The following is a 6,796-nucleotide window of genomic DNA, read 5'->3' as shown; positions in this document are numbered from 1 at the left end:
TCATCTAACCATTGTACATGCTGCAAGTCTTCAAGCAAGAAATTCAGTCATTTGACAAAAAAGTCACTGCCCAACTGCCCACACAACTGAAAATAACTGCCCAGTTGTCATAAACTTTACAGTCAATTCAGATAAATGTCAAATTGCACTCTCATCTTATCATATAAAGTGATTTCCACTTCCAATTGTATGTTTTATCTCAAATGGACCACTCCACACAGGTAATAACAACTGATGACAATTAGATTGAATATGTAAGCCTAATGTACAGCAGTCAAGTTCTGAAACAACTTGTTTTTCATCAGAGTCATATCATGATGAAAAACAGCATACGATTAATCCTTATCAGGACATGACAGGACTTCTTGTTTCTCAAGAATCTGATATAAAGAGTAAAGGAGGAAGAACGGGATCTATATACAGTTGAAGTCAGAAGTTTATATACACCTTAGCCAAATACATTTAAACTCAGTTTTTCACAATTCCTGACATTTAATCCTAGTAAAAATTCCCTGTTTTAGGTCAGTTAGAATCACCACTTTATTTTAAGAATGTGAAATGTCAGAATAATAGTAGAGAATTATTTATTTTAGCTTTTATTTATTTCATCACTGTCACGATCGTCGGGAACAGAGGACCAATGCGCAGCGTTGAATGCAAACATATTTATTTAATCTGAAAGACAACACGAACAAAACGATAACGTGACGTCCTTAGCTCAAACACAACCTACTAGGAACACGGAACAAGATCCCACAAACACTGAGGGAAAACAGACTGTTTAAATATGGTTCCCAATCAGAGACAACCAGCAACAGCTGACACTCGTTGCCTCTGATTGGGAACCACTCTGGCCAACGTAGAAATATAAGACCTAGAATGGAAAACAAAGAGCACAAAACATAGACTCTACACACCCTGGCTCAACATAAAAGAGTCCCTAGAGCCAGGGCGTGACAATCACATTCCGAGTGGGTCAGAAGTTTACATACACTCAATTAGTATTTGGTAGCATTGCCTTTAAATTGTTTATCTTGGGTCAAACGTTTCGGGAAGCTTTCAACAAGCTTCTCACAATAAGTTGGGTGAATTTTGGCCCATTCCTCCTGACAGAGCTGGTGTAACTGAATCAGGTTTGTAGGCCTCCTTGCTCGCACACGCTTTTTCAGTTCTGCCCACAAATGTTCTATAGGATTGAGGTCAGGGCTTTGGGATGGCCACTCCAATACCTTGACTTTGTTGTCCTTAAGCCATTTTTCTACAACTTTGGAAGTATGCTTGGGGTCATTGTCCATTTGGAAGACCCATTTGCGACCAAGCTTTAACTTCCTGACTGATGTCTTGAGATGTTGCTTCAATATATCCACATAATTTTCCTTCCTCATGATGCCATCTATTTTGTGAAGTGCACCAGAGCATGGCGTTTGCAACGCCAGGTTTGTGGGTTCGATTCCCATGAAGGGCCAGTATGAAAAATAATGTATGCACTCACGAACTGTAAGTCGCTCTGGATAAGAGCGTCTGCTAAATGACTAAAATGTAAATGTAAAATAAAGATGAGCAAAAAATACTGAGCTATAGGCCTTTTGTATTTAATTTGATAGTAAAACAATTAATCAGAGAAATATATTTTATTTAACAAGTAAAAAAACAAATCTCAAAAAGATGGGTGACAAATTTATTGGCACCCCTAACAATTCTTATGAATAAAATTAACAAAATGTAATCTGCATTACCATTCTACTTTTTTAAGTTAATCTCAGTTTAAGGAACTGTCTTGTGGCCTTTAATGGCTTTCTGTTTCACTGGGGTATAAAAATGAGGTAACGCATGTAAAATCCATTTGTCATCCATCACCATTGGGAAAGGCAAAGAACTCAGAAAATGAAAAGAGACAAATGGTTGTTGATTTTCATAAATCAAGCATTGGGTACAAAACAAACAACTGAAATACTAAAGTTACCACTTACCACTATTATGGCAAGAATTAAAACCACTGAAACAGTGCTAAACTTGCCTGGCAGAGGACCCAAGTATATCTTGTCTCCACGCATGGTGAGGAAGATGGTTTAGGAGGCAAAGAAGAGTCCAAGGGCCACAGTTGAATAATTACAGAACTTGGTTGCATCTTGGGGTCACCAAGTCTCTAAATCTACAATTAGACGCCACCTCCATGCCAATAGGCTATTTGGAAGGGTTGCCATGAAAAAGCAACCAACAAATGGAGTTTGCAAAATGACATTGGCACTTGATTTGGAACTGGGTGCTGTGGTCAGATGAGACAAAAATAAAGTTATTTGGCCATCACACCAATGGTGGGTTTAGCCTTGAAAGAAGGATCCATATGAAGAAAATAACCTCATTCCTACTACTGTAAATATGGTGGTGGATCTTTGATGTTATGGAGCTGTTTTGCTTCCAATGGTCCTGGGGCCTTAGTTAAGGTCAACGGCATCATGAACTATACCAAGTATTGGGACATTTTAGCCAAAAACCTGGTTGCCTCTGCCAGGAGGCTGAAACTAGGTTTTAAGTGGATCTTCCAGGAAGACAATGACCCCAAGCACACATCAAAATCCACAAGGGAATGGTTCATTGACCACAAAATCAACATTTTGCAATGGCCATGTCAGTTTCTGGACTTGAACTCCATTGAAGACTTGTGGTTTAAATTGAAGAGGGCAGTCCATAAGCGCAGACCAAATGATATCAAGGATCTGGAAAGATTTTGTATGGAGGAATGGTCTAAGATCCTTCCATCGATCAATCGCATAAAACATTATAGAAAAAGGCTAAGTGCTGTGATCCTCGCAAGGGGAGGGTGCACAAAGTATTGAAAACAGGGGTGCCAATAATTTTGACACGTATCTTTTAGAGATTTGTTTTTATTACTATTTTTCTCTGAGCAATTGTATTAATATAACATTTTATTATTTTGTCATTTTTTGAGCATACAATATAGCTCAGCATTTGTATTATCTATTTTATACAGTGTTTTTGCTTTATCAAGGGTGCCAATAATTTTGGATGTGACTGTACAACACATTACATTGCCATAGTCAATTATGGGTAGGAAGGTGGCTTGTACAAGTATTTTCTTAATGTACTATGAGGGAAGGGTCACTGCCGCGTTGGTTCTACTTTTGGCAATAAGCTTTTGTATTTAATTCCATTGTCCTCCAAGTGTTGCTGAATCTCCCCCGCCTCGCCCCCAAAAAGAACAAAAAAATAATTAGTTTATTAGTCTATTAGTTTCTTCAAAGACAGTTTATCATCTAACCATTGTACATGCTGCAAGTCTTCAAGCAAGAAATTCAGTCATTTGACAAAAAAGTCACTGCCCAACTGCCCACACAACTGAAAATAACTGCCCAGTTGTCATAAACTTTACAGTCAATTCAGATAAATGTCAAATTGCACTCTCATCTTATCATATAAAGTGATTTCCACTTCCAATTGTATGTTTTATCTCAAATGGACCACTCCACACAGGTAATAACAACTGATGACAATTAGATTGAATATGTAAGCCTAATGTACAGCAGTCAAGTTCTGAAACAACTTGTTTTTCATCAGAGTCATATCATGATGAAAAACAGCATACGATTAATCCTTATCAGGACATGACAGGACTTCTTGTTTCTCAAGAATCTGATATAAAGAGTAAAGGAGGAAGAATGGGATCTATATACAGTTGAAGTCAGAAGTTTATATACACCTTAGCCAAATACATTTAAACTCAGTTTTTCACAATTCCTGACATTTAATCCTAGTAAACATTCCCTGTTTTAGGTCAGTTAGAATCACCACTTTATTTTAAGAATGTGAAATGTCAGAATAATAGTAGAGAATTATTTATTTTAGCTTTTATTTATTTCATCACTGTCACGATCGTCGGGAACAGAGGACCAATGCGCAGCGTTGAATGCAAACATATTTATTTAATCTGAAAGACAACACGAACAAAACGATAACGTGACGTCCTTAGCTCAAACACAACCTACTAGGAACACGGAACAAGATCCCACAAACACTGAGGGAAAACAGACTGTTTAAATATGGTTCCCAATCAGAGACAACCAGCAACAGCTGACACTCGTTGCCTCTGATTGGGAACCACTCTGGCCAACGTAGAAATATAAGACCTAGAATGGAAAACAAAGAGCACAAAACATAGACTCTACACACCCTGGCTCAACATAAAAGAGTCCCTAGAGCCAGGGCGTGACAATCACATTCCGAGTGGGTCAGAAGTTTACATACACTCAATTAGTATTTGGTAGCATTGCCTTTAAATTGTTTAACTTGGGTCAAACGTTTCGGGTAGCTTTCAACAAGCTTCTCACAATAAGTTGGGTGAATTTTGGCCCATTCCTCCTGACAGAGCTGGTGTAACTGAATCAGGTTTGTAGGCCTCCTTGCTCGCACACGCTTTTTCAGTTCTGCCCACAAATGTTCTATAGGATTGAGGTCAGGGCTTTGGGATGGCCACTCCAATACCTTGACTTTGTTGTCCTTAAGCCATTTTTCTACAACTTTGGAAGTATGCTTGGGGTCATTGTCCATTTGGAAGACCCATTTGCGACCAAGCTTTAACTTCCTGACTGATGTCTTGAGATGTTGCTTCAATATATCCACATAATTTTCCTTCCTCATGATGCCATCTATTTTGTGAAGTGCACCAGAGCATGGCGTTTGCAACGCCAGGTTTGTGGTTTCGATTCCCATGAGGGGCCAGTATGAAAAATAATGTATGCACTCACTAACTGTAAGTCGCTCTGAATAAGAGCGTCTGCTAAATGACTAAAATGTAAATGTAAAATAAAGATGAGCAAAAAATACTGAGCTATAGGCCTTTTGTATTTAATTTGATAGTAAAACAATTAATCAGAGAAATATATTTTATTTAACAAGTAAAAAAACAAATCTCAAAAAGATGGGTGACAAATTTATTGGCACCCCTAACAACTCTTATGAATAAAATTAACAAAATGTAATCTGCATTACCATTCTACTTTTTTAAAGTTAATCTCAGTTTAAGGAACTGTCTTGTGGCCTTTAATGGCTTTCTGTTTCACTGGGGTATAAAAATGAGGTAACGCATGTAAAATCCATTTGTCATCCATCACCATTGGGAAAGGCAAAGAACTCAGAAAATGAAAAGAGACAAATGGTTGTTGATTTTCATAAATCAAGCATTGGGTACAAAACAAACATCTGAAATACTAAAGTTACCACTTACCACTATTATGGCAAGAATTAAAACCACTGATACAGTGCTAAACTTGCCTGGCAGAGGACCCAAGTATATCTTGTCTCCACGCATGGTGAGGAAGATGGTTTAGGAGGCAAAGAAGAGTCCAAGGGCCACAGTTGAATAATTACAGAACTTGGTTGCATCTTGGGGTCACCAAGTCTCTAAATCTACAATTAGACGCCACCTCCATGCCAATAGGCTATTTGGAAGGGTTGCCATGAAAAAGCAACCAACAAATGGAGTTTGCAAAATGACATTGGCACTTGATTTGGAACTGGGTGCTGTGGTCAGATGAGACAAAAATAAAGTTATTTGGCCATCACACCAATGGTGGGTTTAGCCTTGAAAGAAGGATCCATATGAAGAAAATAACCTCATTCCTATTACTGTAAATATGGTGGTGGATCTTTGATGTTATGGAGCTGTTTTGCTTCCACTGGTCCTGGGGCCTTAGTTAAGGTCAACGGCATCATTTACATTTTACATTTTAGTCATTTAGCAGACGCTCTTATCCAGAGCGACTTATAGGAGCAATTAGGGTTAAGTGCCTTGCTCAAGGGCACATTTACATCATTTAGCAGACGCTCTTATCCGACTACAAATTTGTGCATTCACCCTATAGCCAGTGGGATAACCACTTTACAATTATACTATTTTATTTTTATTTTTTTTGGGGGGGTAGAAGGATTACTTTATCCTATCCCAGGTGTTCCTTAAAGAGGTGGGGTTTCAAATGTCTCCGGAAGGTGGTGAGTGACTCCGCTGTCCTGGCGTCGTGAGGGAGCTTGTTCCACCATTGGGGTGCCAGAGCAGCGAACAGCTTTGACTGGGCTGAGCGGGAACTATGCTTCCGCAGAGGAAGGGGAGCCAGCAGGCCAGAGGTGGATGAACGCAATGCCCTCGCCTGGGTGTAGGGACTGATCAGAGCCTGAAGGTACGGAGGTGCCGTTCCCCTCACTGCTCCATAGGCAAGCACCATGGTCTTGTAACGGATGCGAGCTTCAACTGGAAGCCAGTGGAGTGTGCGGAGGAGGGGGGTGACGTGAGAGAACTTGGGAAGGTTGAACACCAGACGGGCTGCGGCATTCTGGATGAGTTGTAGGGGTTTAATGGCACAGGCAGGGAGCCCAGCCAACAGCGAGTTGCAGTAATCCAGACGGGAGATGACAAGTGCCTGGATTAGGACCTGTGCCGCTTCCTGTGTAAGGCAGGGTCGTACTCTCCGAATGTTGTAGAGCATGAACCTGCAGGATCGGGTCACCGCCTTGATGTTAGCGGAGAACGACAGGGTGTTGTCCAGGGTCACGCCAAGGCTCTTCGCACTCTGGGAGGAGGACACAACGGAGTTGTCAACCATGATGGCGAGATCATGGATTGGGCAGTCCTTCCCCGGGAGGAAGAGCAGCTCCGTCTTGCCAGGGTTCAGCTTGAGGTGGTGATCCGTCATCCATACTGATATGTCAGCCAGACATGCAGAGATGCGATTCGCCACCTGGTTATCAGAAGGGGGAAAGGAGAAGATTAGTTGTGTATCGTCAG

The sequence above is a fragment of the Coregonus clupeaformis genome, chromosome 20, assembly GCF_020615455.1.
Source record: "Coregonus clupeaformis isolate EN_2021a chromosome 20, ASM2061545v1, whole genome shotgun sequence".
NCBI classification, from domain to species: Eukaryota; Metazoa; Chordata; class Actinopteri; order Salmoniformes; family Salmonidae; genus Coregonus; species Coregonus clupeaformis.
The sequence above is the reverse complement of the archived record's forward strand: the minus strand, read 5'-3'. Positions refer to the sequence as shown.